Genomic DNA, 26,146 nt, shown 5'->3' with positions numbered 1-26,146 from the left:
TCATGTCCATTCTAAAGGTGAGACACGGGTACCCGCCAGCTCTCAGGATCGCATGGCTGGCAGGCAGGGTGTAGAGGCTGTGCTTGAATCTGGATGGTCTGAACACCGTGGGCCACCTTCTCAATGACCACCCACTGCCTCTAGCTGTGAGGGTCTACCCTGGGCTGCCTCTCCCTCCCTCCTCCCCTTCTCCCGTCACAGTTCTCACCTGTGTTCCTCCAGCGGAAACCCAGTGCACATCCGCACACAGCCGCACACACGGACGTTCTGGAATTGGAAGGGATTCTGTATATTAACACAACATTCTCATTTTTCAAAATCTGAGGTCCAGAGAAGCTGGATCCAGCCACATCGGGCATTTCTTAAGGGCCTACTATGTGCCAGGCACTGCAAACTTAGTGAGTGACAAGTTGGGGCCATCCCCAGCCAACTCCAGTTTTTGCTCTGAAACAAATAGATCTACAGAAATGATAAGCAAAAGGAGGCCTCTTACACCTCTCAAAATGTTCTGTGCACAGAAGCCAAGTGATCTGCATTTCGATATCTAGCTTGACATTTGGCTAAACATGTTAACTAAGCCCCTCTTCCCTTAGTAGCTCATCAACAGCACTGCAGTTATTCACTTCGCAGACTCTACTGGTATCTTGTGTGTTTTTAAGTTAAGTATATGATTCTGAGGAAGATAGGTATTACTTTTTTCTATTTGAAGCAAGCCCCACATAGCTTTGTGCTAGAAAAAGCTATGGATCCCATAAGGACTGGGAGGCTTTTTCCTTTCTCTTAATGAGACTTAAGTCTCATTTCTCTTTTTCCTTGGGCTTCCAGGAAGCTCAGGGGAAATTTAAAGTTTGGCTTTGGCAAGTATGCAGGTCCTAATGGCCTTCACATATGTGTTTTGTTCTTGATTTTGCTTTGCTACTTTTATTTGCATTTTCTCAGGCTCTCAATTTTATTTTTAACTCTTGTGTTTTCATTATTTTATTCTAAGTATTCTCATTAGAAGCCATTTCAAATCCTTTGTGGAATAATATAGGAGTAAAGCAGAAGTCAATAAATGTTTTCTAAGGGGCAGACAGTAAACATATTCAAGCTTTGCAGGATATATGGTTTCTGTAGCAACTACAGAAACTACTCTGCTGATGTAGTGTGAAATCAACCACAGACAATACATAAAAGAATGGACGTGGCTGTATTCCAATAAAACTTTATGCACAAAAACAGGTGGCAAGCAAGATTTGGCCTTTGGACTGTAGTTTACAGTGTTTTAAAATAATGTTAGAGCATTTGGGAAATAATTTCCTCTTAAGTTGGGAAGTACTTGGCTTAGAAAAAAAGCGAATACATGGGAATTCTGGCCACGATGTCTAGTCTCCACCTCTGGGTGACAGATTGCAGAAAAGCACTGTGGAAGCTGCCTGGGCAGTTTGGCTCGGGAGAGGGGCAGGCAGTGCCCAGGAGGGGTCAGTCCCTGACAGAGCAGGCTGTGAGGTCTGCCAGCAAGAGCGAGCTCCCCGCACACTGGCAGTGCCCACTCCTTGGGGAGGAGGCACTGGGAGCAGAGCTCCAGAGGTGCCCCGCCAGCCAGGTCCCCCAGCTCCGGCCAGTGGCTCTTCAGCCGCAGTGGATGCTGTTCATGGAAGGAATGTGTCTGCAGCTCCAAATTCCCACAGAGAAAGACAAGGGGAATCGTTGGGGAGAAATTCCTGGGCCACATTTTTCTTGCTGTTCATGTGGCCTGAAGCCATTGAACTTGGCCAGACTGCCCAGGGAGGGATTTTACAAAGCCCATTGTCCTTTCCCTGAAGTCTCACCCCCACCCTGCCCCCACCTGCTCTTTCCGCCTTTTTTTCTTTCCTCCCCCAGCCCAGGAGAAGTGCAGCATGGGAAAGAGCAGCGGCCACAGCAACTGCTGAGAGTGCCTGATACAGACAGGGCACTTCCGGGCGCAGCATCAGGGCCTTCCCTGCGCCCAGGGGCGGGCTGTCTCAGTTGCCTGAGCATTTGTCACCTAGTGGCACACAGGCTTCAGTCCTAACAGGAACACACATTAAACACTTACTATATGCCAAGCACTGTTCTGAGATTTCTACTTATGTTAACTCATTAATTCTGGAAGGAACCTTATTACAATCTCCATTTTACAGATGGGGAAACTGAGGCACAGAGTGGTTAAGTGACTTACTGGGCTCCCACAGATAGTAAGTGGAAGAGACAAGATTTGAACAGAGGTGCCTGGCTCCAGGGTGACTCTTAACCTCTTCAGTTTTAGTACGTGTGACCCCTCAGCTCAGTGTTCTATTTGTAGATATCACCCTAATGGTGTGTCTCTTCAGTTACAGCAAAAATTCGTTTTACAAAGCATCTGCAATAGATAGGGCCTGCGCACCCTTTACGGCTCCCAGCACAACTACTCCCCAGGAGATGAGACCCTTTATCATGAACTAGACCAACCTGGTCTGGTCCACTTAGCTGGTAGCATAGTACTGAGGACTAGGGGTTAACTAGTCTCTTTGTGGTTGTCACTTTTGCTGCTGCAGCTGCTGTTGACACTGCAAGGAGGAACCTCAGTTACCAAGTGAGTCTTTGCAATGTGCTAGACCCTAGGCTTGGTGTTTTACCTGCATTACACATCATTGACACACAGCCCCGAGCCTGATGCTAATAACACATTTTACAGATAAGGAAACTGGGCACATTAATCAGGTAATTAATGTACTGCTATAACAACTCCAAAATCGCAGTGGCTTAATCCTATAAAGATTCTTTCTGTGGGTCTCCTGCAGGTCAGTATGAAAAGTGGGGAGGGAGGGGGCTGCTCCACGTGGTCACTCAGGGCCCACACTCCTCCTAGGGCCTCAGTATCCTCCTCTGGGTCCTCGCCACCTGCTGTCAGACGCAGGGAGAGGGAGCAGGAGGATCTCAGGGGATTTTAGGGGCTCGTGCTGCCGGTGGCGGTGGCCGACAGCACACACGGGCACCGTCACTCCTACCCACTTTCTGTTGACCAAGCTTTAGGCACGTGCCCCATCGCACTGCAGAGGGGCTGGGACGCGGGGTCGTCTGCACGGCCATAAGAAAACGGAAAGGGAAAGGCCGCCACGCGGGTTCAGCAGGGCGGGTGAAGCGGGCTCAGCCGGGCCACTTGCAGCCCACGCTCGTGCTTTGCCGCCAAGGCGCGGCGCCGTCTGAACCGAGTTCCAGCCCCGCCGCGTGAACGCCGCTGCGTGCTTCGTCCGGACGGAGAGCGGGCTGCGGGTCCTGAGCCCGGAGGCGCTGGCTGTGGCGCGGGCAGAGGAAGGCGCGGCGTGGGAGCCCGGGGCCTTCCCTCTCTCAGCGGCCGGGCCAGGCAGGTGGAGGGCGGCGGGGCGGGGCGGGGCGGGGCGGGGCGGGCAGGTGGAGGGCGGCGGGGCGGGGCGGGGCGGGGCGGGCCGGTGGAGGGCGGCGGGGCGGGGCGGGGCGGGGCGGGCAGGTGGAGGGCGGCGGGGCGGGGCGGGGCGGGGCGGGGCGGGGCGGGCAGGTGGAGGGCGGCGGGGCGGGGCGGGGCGGGGCGGGCAGGTGGAGGGCCGGCGGGGCGGGGCGGGGCGGGGCGGGCCGGGCCGGGCAGGTGGAGGGCCGGAGGGGCGGGGCGGGGCGGGCAGGTGGAGGGCGGCGGGGCGGGGCGGGGCGGGGCGGGCAGGTGGAGGGCCGGCGGGGCGGGGCGGGGCGGGCCGGGCCGGGCAGGTGTAGGGCCGGAGGGGCGGGGCGGGCCGGGCTGGGCCGGGCAGGTGGAGGGCGGCGGGGCGGGGCGGGGCGGGGCGGGGCGGGCCGGGCCGGGCCGGGCAGGTGGAGGGCCGGAGGGGCGGGGCGGGCCGGGCTGGGCCGGGCAGGTGGAGGGCCGGCGGGGCGGGCGCGCTGCTGCCACCTGGCGGGGACGCGGACGGGCGCAGGCTAATTCCATCCATCCCGAGTCTAGGCAGATCCCATCCTGGCCCGAGTCTGGGCCCATTCTGTCGCCTCCTGATGCCAGGCAGGCAGCCCAGCGGAGCTGGCCTTGGCTGCCTGTCCAAAGCATAGATGCTGGGGTGGCGAAAAGTCCCAGCTGCGGCTCCTCCAGGGTGCTCTGCCTTGTGGGAACCCTCCGCGATCTGCTCTAGCTGGAGGAGGCCGTGCCGGATGAGGCCCCAGGGTGGTGGGCATGGACAGGGCCCTCCCCAGCTGGCCTTGGTGGTGGCAGTGAGATGACAGCTGCATGGAGGTGGGGACAGCACCGGTAGCTGCCTGCAGGGAGGAGAGGGCTGCGAGACTCTCCAGGGCCTCTGGCACAGGACTTCCGTGCTGGGGAGGCCTGCGAGCCTCTTTGCTGCTGTTTCCAGAGGCAAGCTGGCCTCAGATGGCTGTCAGATAGCTCCTGAAGGCCACCACCCCACACCCCTTCTGACTCAGCGCCAGGCTGGCTCTCTCAACCCCAGTGCCTCGGTTTCCTCCTTCCTGCAGCCAGGCCTCAGCCCACCCCTCAGACTTCCTGCATGCCACACCCGAGAAGCACCTTGCAGACCATGCACACCGACCGCGGAGGGGCTCATGAAATCAATTCTTAGGTCTTGACCAGAACGTTTAAAAATGAGATAGAATCACATAGAATGGAACAAGCCAGAGAGGCTCTAGGTAGGAATAGTGCTATTTTGTGAAACCCTTGGTTTGGTGTGCGTCTGGGCCTTGGGGGCCACCTAATGTTTACTTCTCATCAAAAACATCTGAAAACACGATTATTGTATCCTCATTCCTTCCAAACTACATGGGTTCTTTGTGGAAATTAGTCTACACATTTCTCCTCCTCTACCAATTCTCCCAACCAATCGCCCTCTTCCACGGGCACAGTCATTGCCAAACCACTCAAAAATAAAAAATAAAACCAATTACCAAGAACCACAAAAGCTCCTGGTACACACTAATCCCAGGAGTCTGCAGCTTATTAGTCTGGTGTTTGCATATCCAAGAGGGCCACTTAAGTGACCCTTCACAGGACAAAGAAGATCAGCTTCTCTCAATGTAAGACAAAGAAAAGAGAAGAACCCTGGGCCTCTGCATTCCTTCAGGGCAGGCCCGGCAGGCTGGGCTGGTCTGACAGTGCTCTGACACATCTGGTGGATTGTCCCTTGCTTCTCTGACATTCCTTCCACAGTTACTTGTGGAGTGCCACTCTGCACCTGACATGGGAACCGCAGGCGACAGCGGCCTTCTCATCCCAGGCTGTGTGCAAGTGAGGACAGGCGGGGAGGTCTGGCTCTCCCTGATGCTGGGCTTCTCATCTTTCCTGCACTGGGGCCAGGGCAGGTCCGCATGCTTACTGAGCACCTGCTATGTCCCAGGCTCTGCTATATCCTGCAATTCCGGCCAAGGGCTGTCAGAAGTCATTATTGTCATCATCCAGTGAGACTCGAGATGAGCTGGTGCACACAGCCAGGAAGTAGCAGGTCCTCGCCTGGATCTCACAGACTCCTGCGGCTCTGTTCTTCCCACCTGACCACAGGCCTCCAGGTAGCAGCACCTGAAGTCCCAGGGCTGTGCTGCCAAATGACACAGCACGACAGGAGCAGCACACTGCCCGTGTGGAAGTGCAGGGGACTGGCCAGGGCCTAGAGCAGGAACAGAAAGGAGCTTGGGCTTCTGGGTTTCAGACCCTGAGAGTGTGGACTGGATTCCACGGTCAGCGATAGTGGACCCTGCTGCAAAGGGCCAGTGGCCGGGCCACGCCACTCCCCACTCCATGATGGTACGAGTTGCTCGGGCTGCCAGGACAAACCTCCACAAACCAGATGGCTTAAAACAACAGAAACTTATTCCTGCAGGGTTCCGGAGGCCGAAAGCCCAGAATCAAGGCTTCTGCTGGGTCTCGATCCCTCTGAAGGATGCGGGGAGAACCTTTCTTCCCTCTTCCTGCTTCTGGCAGCTTCCGTTGCTCCCCAGCGTTCCTCGGCTGGTCGACGCGTCCCCACCTCTGCCTCCGTCTTCACCTGGCCTTCTCCCTCTGTGTGCATCCACGTGACCTCTCCTCTTTCTTCTTTTGCTTTTTCTTTGTTTTTAGAGATGGGGTCTTTCTCTGTCTCCAGGCTGTCGATCCACCCCCCTCAGCTTCCCAAGTAGCTGGGACTATACCGCACCTGGCTAATTTTTAAAAATTGGTTTTAGATATAGGTTCCTGCTATGTTGTCCAGGCTGGCCTCAAACTCCTGGTCTCAAGTGATCTTCCTGCTCCCTCCTCTCATAAGGACATCAGTCATTGGATTTAGGGCCCACCCTAATCCAGGATGACCTCATTTTAGCTAATTGTATCTGTAAACACCCTATTTCCAAATAAGGTCACAGTCTGAGGTTCCTGGTGGACATGAACTTTTGGGGAACACTATTCAGCCCAGGACAACCACTTCCCTCTCTGTCCAGCCTCTGCCTCCCAAACTGTGTCCACTCCACCTCGGGCAACAGAAGAGCACGGGTGTGTGCTTGGAACCCAGGAAGGCCACCAACCTGCAGAAGGACTTCCAGACCTGGCGTTTTCAGTGATGGTAACTCTAGTTTCTGCCATGCTGGTATTACAGAGTAGAGTGCTTTTTAAAAATGCTGAACTACTAGTATCTTTGTGATATGTTTTCTAAAAATAGGAATCATTTATGCCTGGGGATAACTGAAGTAGAAGTTTGGATCTATTAATAGTAAAGGAAACCTTCTTTAGAAAGTGGCTTTCTGTTGCTCCGTCATCCGTGGGCCTCTGTCGTAACACAAATCCTCATTCTGGTTCAGAGACTTCCTAGACTAGTGGCATTCGAATACAGCAGCCCAGCCGGAAATTGCTCCAGGTGACTCACTGTGGTCTCTACCTACATGTAACCACGTTGTAGGAGATGAAGACAAATTGGAAACTCTCTTTTTGAAATCTTTGAAATAAAACTAGAGTTCATGATCAGTAAAAAAAGGTAGTCCCTGCCAACAACAAAGAAAGGAGTTTTATAAAAAAGAAAATATCATCTAAAGCTGCGGTCCTCAACCCCCGGGCCATGCACTGCAGGTGTGAGGCCTGCTAGGGACCAGGCTGTGGAGCCCCACTGTCGCCCCCCCCCCCAGACCCTGGCTCTGTGTAAAAATTGTCTTCCATGAACCAGTCCCTGGTGCCAAAAAGTTGGCGACCATAGATCTAAAGTATGGGAGATGAAATGGAATTATTTGAAAACAAAAACTCAAAATTTGAAATTTGGCTGGAATCTCTCTCCTCACCATTGCCTCAACCAGTCTAGAGTGAAAAACAGTTATAACAGCCGGAAAAAATGAGCACAAAAATATGCTCACAATTCACATAACACCAGATAATATATTTTCTTTGTGTTCATTATTATTACTTTCAAATAATATTTTTCATGTCATTTTCTAATAATTTGAGAAAGCTGCATTTTTAGTATTTATATTTCAGTTTTATGTTTTACTTATGTTTCTAACATTTACCTATTTTTTATTTGCTATATCTAATGTTTTAGCTGAATTTAAAAATTTTATGTACTCTGAATACCTTTTTATAGAAAATATTGATAATTAACATTGACATTTTAGAAATATAGGGAATAAATACCTGTATTCCTTCATGCTGTTCTGCTCTGCAGCTGCAATTATTGATGCTGTGCTAGTTAGCCATGGCGATAGCTAACTCCGAGCCAGCCAACGTGCTCAGCCCTCTCTGGGGAGCTGCTCTTGCCGTGGCCATTTTCCAGATGAGGAGCCTGAACTTTGAGGGGTTCCATGACTCACTCTGGACCCCAGACCTGGGGGGAGGGTGAGCCAGGATTGAAACACACAGTGTGACTAAGTTCCTCACCCTTTGCCACAACTCCACATGACAAATGACTGGGGGTGTCAAATAATTCAGCCAATACACAATCCCCATCATTTCCTAGCTATCTTCGCTTTGAGTTTTTATGATCCACACCAGGGTTCCCAGACTCAAGTGCCTACTGGATTAGGCAGGTCAGGCGAATGGACAAGGCAGGGTGGAGGGGTCAGGGTTCTGGCCAACTGGACGGCTCTGCCTAAAGCGGGCAGCTCTTACCTGGCTTCTGCCAACAGAGAAAGCAGGCCAACATTTGCTCTAGAGAAATCTATATTTTTTTATAGGTAAAATCTTTTGCTTTTAAAAATATTTCATGAGCCAAAAAATATATGTCCATGGCCAGAACCAGCCTCTGGGGAGTCAGCTGTGGTCTGAAGCTCAGTTTGCAGCCTGAGAACCAGACTCAATTTCTTGTCACTGTTGGCCTCTCCCTGCCATCACGGTTGGCACTCTTCCTGCTTTTGACTGATTGCTCTTCACTGGTTTAATTTATGAGGCGCCTTGGAAGGGCCAAGCACTGGGAGCTCCGAGTGTGGGGCTGGGCAGCCCACTGGTGCTTGCTCTAGAGCACCCTTTCCAGACGGTGATATGCACAGTCACCCGGCGCTGCTGTGACACAGCTTCCGCCTCAGCTACCCGGTGGGCCCTGGAGGCTGCATTTCCCACAGGCTCCCAGGTGGTGCTGATGCCGCTGGCCCACGCGCCACTCCGAGTGGGAAGGACCTGGTGTCTAAGAGAGTTCCTGAGCCGACGCTTTGCGATTAGAGGAGCCTCTGTACTTGGGCTCGGTTTCCCAGAGGTGACCTGGGTCATTCAACCCCCACCTACTAATCCCCTGCCACATTCCTCCCCACATCCTAATTTATCTAGGGATTTAGTCTAGCTGAGATCACTCGTAAAGAATTTTATCTGCATCTTTGTTCTGGGCTGGCACCGGGCAGGCTCCTCCTGCACATCACCCCTTCCTATCCGGCGGCTATCGCTGTGTGAGGACCGCTGGCTGCCTGCCAAGAGCGAGACCCTGCTGAGAGCAAGCCCGAGTCTGGATCCACGCACCTCCCCTCTGCAGGGCAGGATATGTCCTGGGGTCCCTGAAGGCCACGAAGTGCTCCCTGTGCGGGCGGGCTGTGGGGGGGGGCAGGCAGCGCACTGCAGTGGGGACCCTGTCGTGCACGCAGCGAGCGCTTGCTGGGGCATGAGGGTTGCGCTTGCTCAGCCCTTGAGAAGTCAATCCCCCTTGCTGGGTGTCAAGTTTATGAATGGCATGAGGACCTTGATCAGATGTGGGCCGAGCTCATTCATGATTGAGGCTCTGAGGGCCAGGGCATTTGCAGGGAGAGATCAACAAGGAATGTTAGGGGCAGCACCCACAGGATGGAGCCCAGCAGGACAGAGCAGGGAACCGTGTCGTGCATTTAAATCCAGAAGCCCACAGTCAGGGCCGGTTTCGTGGCCTTCAACCAGGGCGGGTGCACAATGCCACCCCACCCTCCCAGGGCCCTGTACTTCAAATGTAATGCCCTGTGTTGCTGTGTTAAAATTCTTAATAATTTTATCTTTAAATTTGTGTTTTGTGAGTGAAGTCAAATAGGCCAGTGGAGCGTGTGCTGAGGGATTCCTGTGAGTGGGTTTTCTCTGCCACCTCCTGCCTCCTGGTTTCCGGGCTGCCACCCCACATCCCCCAGCCCTGCTCGGTGACTGTTGCCACCTTCCCTTCATGCCTGGTGGAGGTCTGGGCACAGACATGACGAGGGCGGGAGGAGGACTGGTGGTGGCTGCAGGTACCCCTAGCGTCTTGGGGAGGGGAGGGTGTCCCTGCAGGGCTGGCAGCACCAGTGCACAGGGTAGATGCCCTGGTGGAGGCGGGTCTGTCGTGCACCCCCAATCCAGGTGCCTAGTGCATTGTAGAGGTTTAATAACCTTAGTGGCCGCCTGTCCACTGCAGGTAGGGGCAGTAGGTTGTGAGAAGAGGAGAGGCCTGGCTGGACTTCATCACCAGGGTGGGCATAGCCCCTGAATCTGGCAGCTGGTGGGAGTGTATGCAGCAACTCTGGGCCCCCGGGTGCCTGTGAAGATCTGCTCTCATACCACGAGTATCCCCGTGCCCAAGGGGATGCACCAGTTAAAGATCAACTACCTTTTCGAGTCTGTCCCCAGGCCCATGCAATCAATGCACAGCCATGCCTGCTTCCGCACCGCAGCCCCTCACATCTGTGTGCATGGCCACTCAGCCCTCAGCGTCCTCTTTCCTCTGCAGTGGAGCAGCTCAGAGCTGCAGGTAAGTGTGGTGGCCTCCAGACTCCTCACTGCCTTGGGGACGGCCCTCCTGAGCACAGTGCCTGGAATCAAGCACAACCTGGGACTGTCACCTTCTGCATTCCAGATGCAGTCGCCCTGAACACAGCCATGGGCTCCCCTGCTGCGGTCGCTCACCCACTTGCTCAGGGCCTGCTTCACAGCTTTTGGGTTCAGTGCAAAGTGAAAATGCCCGTGTTCAAAAAGCAGGAGAATAGTGCCATTAAAGGCACTAAATATGACGAGCTTTCCTTTCTTCTGCATCTCTCCACCTGTAAGAGGGTGGAGCGGAGCAGCATCAGTACTATCCTGAGCTCGTGAGAAATGCAGACTCCCGGACCGCAGCCCCGACCTCGGGAGTCAGGGGCCAGGGTGGGCCAGCAGTCTGAGTCTTCACACCAGCAAGTTTGAGAACCGCTTCTCTAGAGGTATGATTCCTTTTTTTTCATTTTATTTTTAGGCAACAGAACTAAAGAAATTTGAAGTTGCATTTGAAGCTTGTTTGTATATGGCAGATAAAGGAAGAGCTGAAAGGAAAAGAAAGAACTGGGTGGAGGGTGGGTGAGAGGGAAGGGAGGCAGGGGCAGAAACTGCCCTGCCCTCTGTCCTTCCAGGCATCACACCTCACATGACGGGCCCAGCTGTCTGGCCAAGGAGATGGTTTCATTTCCAGCATCAAATGATGAAGATGAGACAGAGAGAACTGAAGCCATTGGTCCACATTCTCTTAATTAGTGAGTGGCAGAGCTCAAATGTGAATCTGGGCCTGTCTGACTGCAAACTCCAGCTCCCTGCCCTCTCCCTGCCCCGCTTTTTTTTCTGATTCCTGCTTCCTCCCCCTCCTTTTGTTTGGGGGCACTATTCCAGGTTATTCTCATCCAGGCCTGTGCTGCCTCAGTGGCACCACCTGACACACGTGGCTGGTGAGCCCTTGAGTGTGACAGGTAGGACTGAGCAACTGAATCATTAATTTAATTTTAATTAATTTACATTTACAGTGAAAAATGGATATTCAATTCCTTTTTTGAAAAACCTTTAAGTATGTCTGGAATAACTTTGGTATGTGAATCTACTTTTCAACCATAAATTTTATAAATGCAGACCAAGGATGACTATAGTTAACAGTAATACATAGTTTCAAACAGCTAGAAGAGGACATTGAATATTCCCAACACAAAGGAATGATCCATGTTTGAGGCGATGGATATGCTAATTACCCTGATCTGAGCACTATACATAGTATGTATCAAAATATCACTATAGGCCAGGCGCGGTGGCTCACGCCTGTCATCCTAGCACTCTGGGAGGCCGAAGTGGAAGGATGGCTCAAAGTCAGGAGTTCAAAACCAGCCTGAGCAAGAGCAAGACCCCGTCTCTCTAAAAATAGAAAGAAATTAATTGGCCAACTAATGTATACGTATAAAATTAGCCGGGCATGGTGGCACGTGCCTATAGTCTCAGCTACTCAGGAGGCTGAGGCAGGCAGGAGGATCGCTTGAGCCCAGGAGTTTGAGGTTGCTGTGAACTAGGCTGATGCCACGGCATTCTAGCCCGGGCAACAGAGTGAGACTCTGTCTCAAAAAAAAAAAATCACTATGTACCCCATAAATATGTACAACTATGTGTCAATTAAAACATTGAAAAATTAAAAAGCTAAAAAAAAGTAAATATAGATCAAGTACTTCCCATGAAAATTTAGTGTCTCCATTGAGTTGTGCTCTGAGTGTAAAATACTCAAAATACTCATTTGGATGTGGAAGAAATAAAGAATGTAAAATAGTTCACTCATGTTTATTTTGATTACATGTTGAAATGATAATATTTTAGATCTAGTAGATTAAATAAAATGCATTATTAAAATTAATTTCATGGGGGGAGGGGATGGGAGTATACATACATAATGAGTGCGATGCCCACCAACTGGGGGATGGACACGCCTGAAGCTCTGACTCAAGGGGGGGAGGGGGCAAGGGCAATATATGTAACCTTAACATTTGTACCCCGATAATATGCTGAGAAAATAAATAAATAAAAATAAAAATAATTAATTTCATCCATTTTGTTTTCTTTTTTTAAAATGTAGCTACTTATTAGAAAATTTAAAATTACAAACGTGGCTTGCATTATATTTCTGTTAAAGGGAGCTGCTCTGGAACATGATTTTGGCCCAAGAAATGAGCTGCAGGCTCCTCCTCCATGGCCTCTCTTTCCAGGGACGCCGGCAGGAGTTTCCCACACCTGGTCCTGTGTCTAGCTGAGAGAAGTGCAGTGAAGCCAGGAGGGCCAGGCAACCGGGGCGCGGAGGCAGCCACTCTCGATTTGCTGACCCTCCCGTGCCGGGGCGGGCAGCGCCTGCGAACTCCGCGCCTGGCTCCATCTCTCTCGTGGCCCATCTTCTGGCGCTCGCGCTCTGCAGGCAAACGCAGCGGGGCCACGTGCGCGGCCGGGTGTGGGCTGGCTGGCACCGGTGTCGAGACGGGCGCTATCAGCGACCCTCCCGCTCAGGCGGCGCTAATGCAATCAGGGATGCTCAGGGCACGTCAGGCACTGGGTATCGGTCTCCTTCGACGGAGTAATCTGTGCATGCTGGCTGCCTTTCAAGGTCAGGCCTCCACGGCAGCAGGCAGCAGTCCCCCATCTGCTCCCAGGCAGGCTGGATAAGGACAGGCAGCTGCAAGCTCAGTGCCCGAGGGTGGCTTCGACCACCTAGTGCAGCCATAAGGCACGCCTGGAACCGCTGTCTCTGGGCACCCTTGGCAGTAGAATGCCTGCTGGTGCCTTTCTACTAGGGCAGGCACTAGAAGGGGAGCCTCCCACCCCTGGTGACACCTGGAGGTCACCAGACCAGTCCTCTTATCATACACATGGGGAAACCGAGACCCAGAGAAGGGCAGAAACCTGATCTGGGTGCTGCAGAGAGCTGGGTCTAGAACCCACGTGCGCAGGCCCCAAGGCGGAGAAGCTGTGAGCTGTCAGGGCTGCAAATGCACAGCAAGAATCAGGGCTCAGCTTTGAGTGGCCTGGCTTCTGCGCTGCCTCCCAGGGGCCCTGCTCCCCTGGGCAGAGTGGTCTTCTCCGTCTACACTCCAGGGTGAGGGTGGAGGACACGGCCCAGACGGTGGTGGAGAAGAGCGTCAGCTCACCCTCCTCATCCCCTCGGCCACGCTACCCCGCGTGTTCTTCCCGACACGTGGTGTGGTTTTAGACACCCTTCCGCCGGCTGAAGACTTTCGGAGACGGAAGTCCAAGCCCCTCTGCGCAGCACCCAGGCCCCTGGGTGGGCTGGGTTCGCCCCCTTCCACTTCAGCCCCCACTCCCTGGGGCTCCCCAACCCCAGGCCTCTCCTGGCCCCTGTGCCTTGCGTGCCCTGGCCCCTCCTGGGACGGCCGCCTCCTCTTGGCCCCTGGGTAATGTCTGCTCATCTGCTAGGCTCAGCCGAGTGCAGCCTCCTCACCCCGCAGGCCGCGCCCCGCTGCTCTGGGCTGGGGCCGGCGCCTCTGTCAGGGCGTCGTCACACGGTGTGGGGACTGTTGCCGTGCAGCGGATAAGCTGTAACTGTTGTAATCCTGACAATCCACAGCCAGAGAGTGCAGGAGGGAACCTGCCATAGGCCAGGCACGTGGCTCCCACCAAATCCTCACCACAACCTACCCAAGGTGACAAATAACCGCACAGGGCCACGGGGCTTTGTCCAAAACCACGCAGGTCCTGAGTGATAAGGCCATGCTTCCATCCAACTCTCCCTGGCGCTGGCTCTGAGCAATGGGTGGTCTGGAAGACCACTGACTCACCTAGACACTAGACGCGGCGGGGACCTCCAGGGCCTGCTGAGAGTGTGCAGAAAAGGCGCAGACAGGGAGACGGTGCCCAGATTCAGCCTCCTGGCCCTCCCCCTGGAACCTTCCTTTCTGCATGTAGACACCAGCCTGCCTTGGCTGCAACTGCCCTGTGTGTGGCACGCCTGGCCACAACTGACCTTGTGACCCTGATTTGCATGGGGCATGGTGCTCGCCTTGCTGGTACCTGGCTCCCAACGCCGGATGGAGCCAAGAACCCAAGACCTCAGTGGCATCTCCACGCACGCCTACTGCCTGCAGGGCGCCCACCATTGTTCAGGGAGTGGGTGGCAGGCCCGAGAGCCTGTGGGAGGGAGGGAGCCTGGGCTTGGTGGGTGAGCAGAGAGCCTGCCAGGCCTGTGAATGGGGCAGCTTCCACCGGAGCCTCGACACCTGGCCTCCAGAAATATGGTCCACCCAGCCTGAAGCAGGCAGGCGCTCCACCATGGGAACCAGACCCAGACTTCAGAGCAGCCGTTATGCCCTCCACCTCTTCCTTCTGCCCCAGGAAACAGAGCACTCTCCTCCTGCTCATTTTTCCCAGGCCCAGGGTAGCCGCTCATGCCTCCATCCATGGCCCTGCACACTGGCCCCTTCCCCCCGCAGGAATGCGCCTGAGCCGCGGTGGCCATGGGCTCAGAGCACCGTTGTTGGCAGGCACCTCGTCCTGGCCCCAGTGTGGCTCTGCTGAAAGGGCCAAGGCCGGTGATGTGATAGCTCTGCAGAGATACGGCTGGGGACAGAGTCTGGAGCAGTGGACATCTGCCAGACACCGGCTGCCTGCCATCTACTCTCCCAAAGGCACCCAAGTGCCTTTAGAGTCTCCTTGCTCCTCCCCCCTGCCCCCCTCCCACCCCAGAAGCCTTGGGAGGGTCGGGCCAGACATAGGTGTGGACAAACCTTTCCTCACCACACCCCTGTTTCCAGGGGGCACTTGGCCCAGACACGTATGCTGAGACTCTGGGCCTCAGGAGAGTGGGTGAGCCACGCTGGGCTGTGGAGTCAGGCGGTTCCACCTCCCAGCGTGGAAAGGCCACCGGCTCGCGGCTCCTGGCCATGCACCTCAGCAGCCCTGCCGCCCGCCTTCCACACAGCTTCCTGCTGACTCTGGGTGGCCCTGTCACTGGAGTTGGCCAGGGCTGGCTTCTGCAACCTGCCCTTGGGGACTCTTGGACCACATGCCCAGGACCAGAGGAGCTGTGATGGCCCAGCCAGTTACTTGTTACCCGCCAGAAAGACTTAGGGCTCAGACTGAATCCTGCAGCCAATGCTTTGCTTCCTCACACTAGGATATGTGAACGCCAGAGGAGGGGTATTGGCAATGCATTACGGAGTTTTATTGGTCACCTATTTGCCTCACCAAACACAAGTGTCTTGTGGGGACTGGCCACCGGGTCTTCGGGCTCTTGGGCCCAGAGTGTCAGAGTAGGCCCTCCACCCCTTGCCTCCTCTGTGCCGGTTTAGAGGCAGGTCTGAACTCGGCCTGAGGCTGATGGCCCGCATTGCCGAGCTCAGGTCTGGGAGGCCCACAGGTTCCAGTCTGCAAGGGACAGGGATCACAGGCAACTGCTTTGGCAAGAGACGAGTCCTAGGTGGGTGGGACCCCTTTGTGGGGGGCAGCCAGGCTTATTGCTGACCAAGAGCCAGCTCCAGCTGCAGCCCCACTGCCCACTAGCCGTGGGACCCCAGAAATGTACTAAGCTTGTCAGAGTCCCAGGTGCCTCCTCCAGGTGTTAAATGGGTAAGTAAAGCTTAGTCCTAGGGTTTGATGAGGATGCATGTGGCATGTTCAGCCACATTCCTTACAAGGAACCCTAGGAGTGTTTAGCCCACTAGCACCCATATACATCTTGGCCAACCACCTCAGGAACTCAACCGATGTGGCATTTATTAGAAAGAAATCATGTCTGAGCCTTATTCTTCTAAGCCAGCAGGGAGTTTAGTCCTAACCACTGCTGGGATAGAGTGAAGACTTTTCTGTAGTCAGGCCTGTGTGGGGCCTGGAAAAGGAGGGTGGGCTATTCGTGGTCCTTTGTGGTCACCTGACATCTTCACTTGCAGTCACCTAGGGCTGGTGGCTCATCAGCTCCCTTGCTTGCTTGGCCACAGAGTGTCTGCCTGAGGCTGGACTCTGGTGCCTGGAGCCAGCTTCCCTGGTGCCACCACATGGCCTATGCCCTGGGATTTGTCACCTTCCTGGGGCATTGCTGTGGATGGGTGACCAGTCTAGGAAATGCCTTTCTCCCCTCTGCTTCATATCGTGATTATCTGGGGTGGGGGTGGGAGCAGGGATTTCTGCTCCCTTGAAGTAAGGGGCCAAAGCTTGGCTTCCCTTCTAACATGGAGGAACAGAAGGGCTTGGAGATCAAAGCACAAATCAACACCATACATCATCCTGCCTTCCTTCTCCTCTTGCAATAGTAATGATTATGTTATTAAGACATTGGTTATAGCTTTGCCTTCCCCCACTAACCCAGACCTCCTCTCACCACCCCCTTTGCAGCCCCCTGCTGTCTGTGCCAGGGGCCGTCTCTCCCCTCAGAACCAACCCAGCCGTCAGTGTTTTAATAAGCCCTCCAGGTGACTCTGAGGCTTGCTAAAGTTTGAGAACCACAGCCCTACCCATCCTGCCGCCACAGAGGGCCACTTTTCACCAAGCTTATTGCCCTGTTGCATTGATGCTTACTTTAAATTCAAGTACCTATTTATCGAGCATCTTGGAGTGAAGGTGTGAAGGACACACATGGCCCCTGTCCTCACAGGGCTGACACGTCGCTGCTTCTGCCCAGATGCTACCCTCTCCCTGCACCCTCCTCTTTACCTGCTGACTCCCACTTTACCTGCAAAGAGCAGACTCTCTGCCACTGCATCCTGGAAGTCTGCACGGTCTCTGAGTGCATTAGCGTCCCTTTCTCTGGTTCACACAGCCGCCTGTCTTTTTACACTGCTTCTAGCACTGCTCATCCTGTGGGCCAATGTCTGCCTTCCCGTCTGTCTCCTTGACCTTGACAATTCCTCAAGGGCAGAAATGTGTCTCTATTATTCTTGGGTAGCCAGCTCACTGAGAAGTTCGGCAGAACTACCCAGTGTTCATCAAATCAGCCTTGCCTTCCTCCTGGGAAGAGCTGGACCACATTTCACGATGCCCTCCTCTTGGGTATGGCCACGTGACTAAGTTCTGGCCAAGGCCTGTGAGATGATGATGCAGCCACTTCCAGGCCTGGACCAGCGTGCCTCCCAGGCTGCCTAGCATGGAAACAACCAGGATGCTCTTGCAAGCCACAGGTTTCAGACAGCAAGGCCACAAGACAGGAAGAAGCCAGGAGACCAACTGCCTGCCAGTAGGAGGCATTCATTTTTGACTTGATATGAAAGACAGATAGGGTCTATTGTGTCAAGATACTGAGAGTTGCAGGTCGTTACAGCAGTTCACTTGTCCTAATACAAATTCTCATTGGAGAATAAACACGAAATGGTTTTATTTTCCCAATAACTGTGCCTACCACTCCCCACCTTCCCTTTGAGCAGCAGCTTGCTTGATTTTGTGCAGGGTTCACTCTTAGTTATCAAATAGTCTCATTTAGGTTTCCAACCCTTAATTCTGCTTCCTCATATCTGGTTCAAAGCTCTTTTTGTGTCCCCTGACCTGTACCGTGGCCCTTGGAGCATGGGGGGGGTGGAGCTGATGGGGCTGCTTCCCCCAGACTCTTCCTTAACCCCAGGCACTGGGGTGGGAAGGAGCAGAGGGAAAAACAAACGTCCCCTTGCTTGCCCAGGCCAGCTGCAGTGTCCTCCCTAGGTGAGGGTGGTGGGTGGGGGTGGGTACTTCCTCCCAACCAGCTCCTCTGGGTGCCAGAAGCACAACTGGGTATTCGTTTGTGAGTTCTGGCCCCAGATCTCAACCAACTGCCTGCTGGTAGCATCTCGCCTCTTTGCCCCGCACCTGAGAACTCCGGCAGTTCTGCAGCGCCATATCCACCTGTCTGCTCCCTGCGTGCGTAGGCCTCTGGGCCTGCAGGGGCTGCACATTCTGTTGCTATAGGGTGCTGATGCTGGGCAGAGGGTGTGTGCCTGGCCCCTCCTCTGCCTGGCAAAACTGCATTTGCCATCTCCCCAGTTTAATTTTCCCTGCCTGGTAACTGTGAACAGCAAATCCTGTGTGTGAGCAATTTTCCAAGCAAGACACAACACGCCAATCACCCCTTCTTTCAGCCTCCCTTAAACCTCCTGGGTGTTCCCGTGCTGCAGGGAGCAGAGCTTCACCTGCGCCCAAAGCAGTAGCTCCCACTTCTTAGTACTCTTCGTACACTGTGGGGGGCGGCAGTGGGCCACAGCCACGGGACAACAGAAGTCCTGCCGGCACTAACACCCCTTATAACACTGCTCTCCCCGCGTCTGCTCTGTGGCTGGACATGCGGGTTCTCAGAAACTGCTGGAATCTGAGGTGCAGCCTGGCTGACCTGCGGGAGGTGCGCAGGACAGCTTGCACCATCAGTCCTGGAATTGGCAGGTCTGTCCACTAGATGGCACTCACAGCATAACTTTTCTCATAGTTTTAATTCTATTTGAGACGTGTCACTTTTTATATGGTTTAAAGAGTGCAAACAGGGCTATGACTTCAATGTATGTAGTTGGTGCTATGCATGCTCATCCTTGGAGTTCTATCACATTCCCAAGAGTTGTCAAGTTTTCCCTCCTCTTGGGGGGGCGGAGGTCCCGGTGCGGATCGAGGGACCCACTGCCCACTGCAGTGTGGCCAGCGCTTGGGCTTCCTTCTCCCACCTTGCCCTGAATTCCCAGCCCGAGGCCTGGCCCCAGGCCTTGGCCGTTAGGGCTTTTCCCACTCCCATTAGCTCACTGTTCCCAGTGCTCAGCACCAAGCCCCTGGGGGACTGTGGAAGCTCTTGGGTGTCCCTAGCTGCAGTGACCCCCACTCCTGCGCAGCCTGCAGCTCGCCTTTGCACATTCCCCCGCCAGAGGCTTGCTCAATGCAAGGGGACACAGTGTGGCCCCCCGGGTGGGTGACACTCCTGCTCCTGCCCCCAGGTTCTTAGCCTAGCCAATAAGCCTCTCACCTTGTCTTGAGCTCAGGAAAAAACGTCCCCAGACTCCTCAAGGACAGAGACCGTGCCATGCTCATCTCTGAGGCCCTCACGGCCAGCTCAAGGCAGGGGCCACACTAGAGGTTTGCTGAGCTGGAAATGAGTAGCTTCCTCGGCCTTCGTGACACTGCACTTTGCTGTGGCTTCAGGTGGGGCTAGTCCAACGTTATTATCATTATCGTTGTCACTCAGTTTTAGCCCCAACAAGGCCTATCGTTGGAGCCTTGGTCAGAGACTGCCGCAACAGAAAGCCCACTGTCCTGGGACCAGGCAGACAGGGGAGGGTCCAGGGTCCCCTGCCTGCCAGCGGACCTACCCTGACCTCCCTGTGCCTGCCATACCTTCCCGGGCCATGCAGCCTCCCGGGTCCCATCTGACCAGGCCGATAGTGACATCCAAAATCAGGAGGCCGTGGAAGGAGGGGAGGGAGTCACCTAGGGCCCTGGGCAGCGTTCTGCTCTGCAGACGGCTCGAGCACTCCCCACAGGCTGACAGGCCCCCACCGCCCGCACCACCCAGCTTTCCCCAGCGGCCTCTGCAGCTGCCGGCCTCCGCCCCAAGGCCTTTGGGGGGCCGTGTACACAGCAGCAGGAGCGCAGTGGAGGGTGGCTCCGGGCACCTGTGTGAATCTGGCGCTCGGCCAGGCCACGGTTACTGAGCTTGGGAGAAAGGGGGTCGGAGTGTTTTGTCCTGTAAGAAGTCCTTGTAGCTGCCCGGCCCGCGTGGGGAGAAGCGCCAGCTTCCGTGGCAGCGCCAGGCGGCCGGCCCGAGTGGGGAGGCCGAGCGCGAGGCTCTGGGGCCTGGCGCCACTCCATCTAGCCGTGTGTCACTGGGCCAGCTGCTTATTCTTCCTAAACCCCTGTGTCTGTTTTTGTAAAATAGGTGTGAAAGTGCCCGCTAGCTTAGAGGGACGTTTTGAGTGTTGTGGGAGCCAGAAGAGTGGTCCACAAAGAGGTTCGTGTTGGGCCTTGGAATCTGTGACTGCGTGACCACATTATGTGGCAGAGGGTCGTCTTCTCCTCCCCTTCCCGCAGAGTCGAGCAAATCCTTGTAAACAGCTCTGCCCCAGACAGTGAGCACACACACAGGTGCGTCCCCTCTGGCTTCTGGGCGCGTGCTCAGTGCCTTGCTGTATTGGTGGTTGGAGGTGTTGACTCCACCCTCAGGTTCTGGCTGTGCCTCCCGCCAACAGGCCCAGCCCCCACTCCCAGATGGGAGGGCCCTGCGGCCTCACTGCCCGCACGTCCTCTCTGTTCATTACAGAGACTACCCCTGTCCCACAGGCGACCCGGCCTCTGTTTCCTACACCGCCCCGGGCTCCCTCTGCTCCCACCTCTAGCGTGCGGTTCCACCACCAAGTGAAACCACAGGCAACTACAGTATGGACAGGGCCCAGGGGACATGCCCCGTCCCGGGCGTGGGTCTGTTCACTCCTGCTCCCAGTGGGCTGCTGCTTGTGGCCTGAGCCTGGGCTGGCCCATCCCCTGTGGACAGCCAACAGCCAGGCCGTTTCTTGGAGTGGTTGGGGTGGCCAAACTGCTCTGCGTCCAGCCATAGCCTCCTGGCTCACAGACCCCAGTGAGGCCCTAGAACACCCGGTGCACGGCTGCCACTCCCCTCGACATGTCTAAATCTAGCTGAGGCCCTTGGTGCCCTTCCCAGAACTGCTCCGCACTCACTGCTCCCGTCATGCTGGTGGCTCCTTCCTCAAGCATCGCGCCAGCCCTGACCCTGCAGGCCTTCTCCGTCTGCGGGGAGCTGGGTCCACGAGCAGGACAGGCCAGAAAGGCCAGTTAACTCCCCAGGGAGCAGCTGTTGGTGGCTGAAGGGTGGGAGTCGCGGGACCCCCACTCCCTGGGCGAGGCCCCTGGGGCCTGTCCTGCACCGGCTCCAGAAGCCCTCCTGGGGACTGACGCCTTCCCCATGGTTCCTGGGAGCACCTTCCGAAGAAACTGCTCAGATCCTCGTCCCAGGCTCTGCTCTCGTGGGGCTCAAACCGCAGAAAACACTGCGGACTGCAGAGCTGGGCCCGCCCAGCGCACAGGGCTCATCTGCAGGCACTTTCCCTTGTAGTGGAGTTCATTAACAACCACGCTGTCAAATGTGAGACTTTAAAACATTGTTTTATAGCTGCTAACATGATAGCACTTCTTTTTTTTTTTTTTTTTTTGAGACAGAGTCTCGCTTTCTTGCCCAGGCTAGAGTGAGTGCCATGGCGTCAGCCTAGCTCACAGCAACCTCAGACTCCTGGGCTCAAGCAATCCTACTGCCTCAGCCTCCCGAGTAGCTGGGACTACAGGCACGAGCCACCATGCCCGGCTGATTTTTATATTATATATATTAGTTGGCCAATTAAATTCTTTCTATTTTTATGGTAGAGACGGGGTCTCGCTCAGGCTGGTTTTGAACTCCTGACCTTGAGCAATCCGCCCGCCTCGGCCTCCCAGAGTGCTAGGATTACAGGCGTGAGCCACCGCGCCCGGCCATGATAGCACTTCTTTAGGCAAAATTATTTCTCTTCCTTCCACCACATTCCAAGTCTCTGTCTGGACTTCATGACAGCCTTGTTCAAGCATGCTGAATCCGTGCTGCATTCTCTCTGGCCTTATTTCCAGGTATTGTGTTTGGACCTTCATGCTAAGATGTCCCCATTAACTGGCTTCTTCCTTTGTGTTCATCGTGAATTTAAAAATCCATATTTTCCTCTCACCCAAAAGCTAAGTGTCCAGATAATTGATTGGATTTTCTAATTTCTTCCCCCACATGCAGCATCCTGTAGATGTGGCCCACAGTTCTGGGCTGTGCTTGGGTGACACAGTGCTGCGGGACCGCCCTTCCCAGGCCAGGGGTGCGGCCACACTCCCACCAGCGCCCCCAGGGCACCCCAGCACAGGGCTGAGAGGTGCTCAGGCCTACCTGGGCTGATCTCAAAGAGGTGCTTCCCTGGGTCCTCAGGGCCAGGAAGAAGTTCAGTCACTTGGGTCCCTTGCAGAGCAATATATCCCTAAAGTGGAGACACACACAGGGAGCATGAGACGGCGGGAAAGGGCCGCTGGCAGGGCCTGGAGAGCAGAGGGTGGCCAGGGCGGGGCCGCGCCCTCCAGGCCATGGCTGGGTGGGCTTGGCCCCAGGAAGGAGTGAATAGGGGACCAGGACCCATGGGTTCCCAGGCAGAGTGGACGGGCGCTGTGGTCTGCACAGGCACTGGGAGGAGCTCTGCCCTCAGGCAGGGCCCACCCTGGAGCAGGGAGGAAGGCGCCGTCACTGGGGCGCAGTTCCAGCGTGCCCATCTGCAGCCTCTCTGGCCAGCAGGGTTCTCAGCTGCAGGGAAGGCTGGCACATTGGGGCTAGGCCCCTAAGGTGACATGGGGCTTTGGGTCCCAGCCTTGCCCTTCCAGGCTGTGTGACCTCGGGTAAACCACTTAATTTCTCTGAACCTCGGTCCCCATGTCTATACAATGGGACAATAACTCACTTCTCGGGGGGCTGAGATGCCGGATTCCTGTTCGGTGAGTCTTCCGCAAGGGGGCGAGGTGCTGCCATAACACCTCGCCCTTGCCTGGCCGCCAAGCCCGGCAGGGCCTCCTTCATCCTCCTGTGTGTTGGTGAGTTTGGCCTCTGCCGAAGCCTTTTCCTGTCCCATTCTGCTCAACTTAGACTGCTTATGGCTTGACTACATAGTTTTGGTTCTCTCCATGGGAAAACCACTGCTCTATCCCTGCAGCCAAAGACCTGGGTCCAAACCTAGATCAGCCACAATAAATCAATTAACCTCTCTGTGCCCCAGTTTCCTTATCTGTGAAACAGGAACAATAACAGCAGTCTGTGGGGCTGTTTTGAGCATTGAATGAATTGGAATTTGGGAAGTTCTTGGAGCAGTGCCTGGCGCACAGTGAGACCCGTGTGTCTGCCGTCACGTGTTTCGGGCCTGTGTGCCCCCTATGCTTGCACTTGCCCGGGGAGGGGCGGCATCGCCTGCTGCATCCAGGCCGCCTCAGCCCCAGCCCAGGCATGTTCCCAGAGTGGTCCTCTCCCCACCCCCACGATGCGGCACACGCCGGCTTTACCAGGCGGCTGCAGCCTTCCACGTGCTGCCGGCGTCTTGCGGCAGGGACGCCCGGAGAGGCCTTTTCTCACTTAAGCAGAGTAAAGGCAGGACGACGCCTCTCCTCTCAGATGCTCGCTTTAGGGAAATCACAGCAATAAACCAGAGGACCAGCTGGTGATCGTTGTGACTGAATGAATGGTTACATTTTTGCTGGGGAACCTGGAGCTACTGGAAGGAGGCCCACAGCCGCGGGATGGGGAAACGCACTTGGTAGAGGGCGTGGGTGAGGTCAGCGCCCGCGAGGGGCTGCGTCTCAGGCACTGCTGTGTCAGTAACCGAGTCTCTGTAAAATTCTCTGTACTTCGCTTTTTATTTTTTTCTGTGCCCCAATATCTGTCATCCATAAAATGGGAATAAAAGTATTGACATTGACATTACTTTCTACTCCAGCTGACTGGAAAACAGTAATAGTTTCTGTTTGCGAAGCTTCTGCTATCTGTATTTCTGGCTCTTTGCCTAAGTTATTGGATTTAATCTAGAGGCCCCAGAGGGTAGGTACTTCTACTTCCATCTCCCCAGACAAGCAGACAGGTCAGAGAGGTGCAGTGACCAGCCCCTGTGACCCACGTTGGCAAAGGGGTGCTGGGATGTCACCCCAGGGGGTGCCCCATTCCTCCCACTTTGCTCTCCTACATTTGTGATAGCAGCCAATGGTGGACTTTGTTTGCAAGAAGCTGCATGGAGAGCCAGGCTGCAACTTTGGGTCCGGTGCTCACCTCACAGGTAAATCCCAGTGCGGTCCCCACCACCGCAGGAGCCCTCGCACTGGCCCCTGGCGCCCACATCCCTCCACCCCCCACGGTCAAAGACGTGGCTCTGGCGCCAGGGGCCGGCGCTGGGGGTGAGGGCAGAGGGCGTGGTAGCAGAAGGAGGATGCGCTCCCACTCCTGGTGTGATGTTGGCTAGGACTTTGATGAAGGGTGGGTATGGAGTCAGCAGGAAGCAGCCAGCTGAAACATCTGGGGCGGGACTCAGCCTTTCGCTTGCCTTGGTATCACCCCAGAGCTTGTTAAAACACAGAGAGCTGGGCCTGGCGTGAAGGGGGTGTTTAACACGGCTCCCTGCAAAATATTAGAGCACCCTGCACTGCAGTATGTGCCAGCCCCTGTCTAGAAACACTGCCCTCCTCCAGGCCATGCAGTCAATAACCTCAAAAGCACGGGGCATAGCACATGAAGCCAGACAATTAGAAAGTGATACATTTGGAATACTTATTGTTTTTACTATAATTTATTTAATTGTAGGTTTTTGTGATTTAATTTCTAATAAAGGAAATATTCCACCAGGATAGCACTAGACCCTACCCTGGAATTTCTGATTCTGTAGGTCTGGGGAAACTAGGAGAATTTGCATTTCTAACCAGTTTTCCAATGTTGCTGGCCTTGGGGGACGCACTTTGAGAACCACTGGTCTGAGGACAAGGAAGCCAGAGGATGGTGCCTTTGTCATGAGCTTACTCAGTGCCTCGGTGTCCTCACCTGGAGAGCAAGGGTGACAATAGCACCTACTTCATGAGGCTGCCATGAGGGTGAACTGATCTGATGTCTGCAGTGGCCTTGGGCAGCCGAGTTTCGGCTGAGATCCTGTGCCGTGGACAGGCAGGTCGCTACTTGCCTCTAGCCCCTGGACAGTGCCCTGGACCACAGGGGTCCTGGCATTCCCCTGAGGAGCCCAAAGTGAGTGTTAACTCCTTTCTTTAGTGCCAGGTCTGGGCTTGAATGTTTGCCCTTGGGAAGGGACCAGGCACGCAGTTTGCACCTAAAACTGCACTGTTTGCAGATGGGCACCTGGGCACAGGAAGAGAGTGTGCAAACGCCAGGCACGTGGCAGGTTCCCACAGAAGTTGGGCCCTTTCCTCCTCCGTGGGTGTCTGAGCTTATGTACATTTGCTCTGTTTGGGGAATTGTTCAGCCTACATATCTAAATTTATCTGGAGAGGTTGCAGCTGACTTAATTTCTCTCTAGCTCCAAGTGATACAGTCCATTGATACAGGTGACTAATGAACAAAGAATGTGCCATCCTGTCTGCGTCTCCACTACAGCTCCCTGCCCTGTCTGTGTGAGGTGCTGCCTCGGGGGCCTGTGGGCAGCGGGTGGAGCCCAGACCACAAACTCTAGAAACTCCTCTGCTCAGAAAGCCAACCTCGGGGAAATGGGTAGGGGATGCCCAGCACAGAAGCCTTGGGAGAGAGTATATTTCCTAGATTAGTGACAATTTAAAGGTTTCTTCAAAATTCATAATTTCTATGGCATATTAAATACAAACTCAGGGAAAACTGAAGCCGGAGGGGAAGTAGCTTAGAGATTAGTAGAGATCAGAACTTGCTGCACATCATTTGTCTACAACTGTCAACTGGGCCCAGGATGTGGAGCAGCTTGCAGGCGCTGGTGAAGATGCCCAGAATCCAGTGCCTGTGTCGCATTCCATACGGCCTGCTGTCTGTTACCGCATCCCACATTGCCCCAAACTTAGTAGCTTAAAACAGCAATGAACACTCATTCTCTCAGAGTTTCTGTAGCTCAGGAATTTGGGAGTGGCTTAGCTGAGTGGTTCTAGCTTGAGCTGTTTTATGAGGTGACAGTCAAGATGCTGGGTGGGGCTGAAGACACCCAGAAACTTGAATGACACCAGAAAATGTGTTTCTGAGATGGCTCGCTCGGTGGAAGCCAGAAAGAAGACTTAAACTTCTAGAGGTGAAAATACAATTTATGAATGAAAACACAGTGGCTGGATTAACAGCAGATTTGAAATTATAGATGAAACATTAGTGATCTTAAAAATATAGCAATAGAAACTATCCAAAATGAGACACAGAAAGAAAATGTGATCTAAAAAAGTGAGCAGAGCATCAGTGACATGTGGGGCAACTTTAAGAATCTAATATATGTGTAACTGGAGTCCCTGAAAAATGGGGAACTGAAAGATATTTGAAGAAGTAACAGCCAAAACTTC

The 26,146-nt window shown here is 54.6% G+C and overlaps 1 long non-coding RNA gene across 1 annotated transcript in view; it reads right to left on the bottom strand.

Moving 5' to 3' along the window:
• The window catches only part of LOC109729431 (uncharacterized), a 68,381-nt gene that overhangs the window by 20,832 nt on the left and 21,403 nt on the right, over nucleotides 1–26,146 (bottom strand). The window contains exons 2-3 of the long non-coding RNA XR_012922922.1: nucleotides 22,002–22,089; nucleotides 209–267 (exon numbers count right to left, since the gene is read on the bottom strand). This is a non-coding gene — a long non-coding RNA (uncharacterized LOC109729431). The remainder of the gene's footprint in view (nucleotides 1–208; nucleotides 268–22,001; nucleotides 22,090–26,146) is intronic.

The sequence above is a fragment of the Microcebus murinus genome, chromosome 14, assembly GCF_040939455.1.
Source record: "Microcebus murinus isolate Inina chromosome 14, M.murinus_Inina_mat1.0, whole genome shotgun sequence".
Lineage (NCBI taxonomy): Eukaryota > Metazoa > Chordata > Mammalia > Primates > Cheirogaleidae > Microcebus > Microcebus murinus.
Note: the sequence above shows the minus strand (reverse complement) of the source record. Positions and strands in the feature narration are given on the sequence as shown.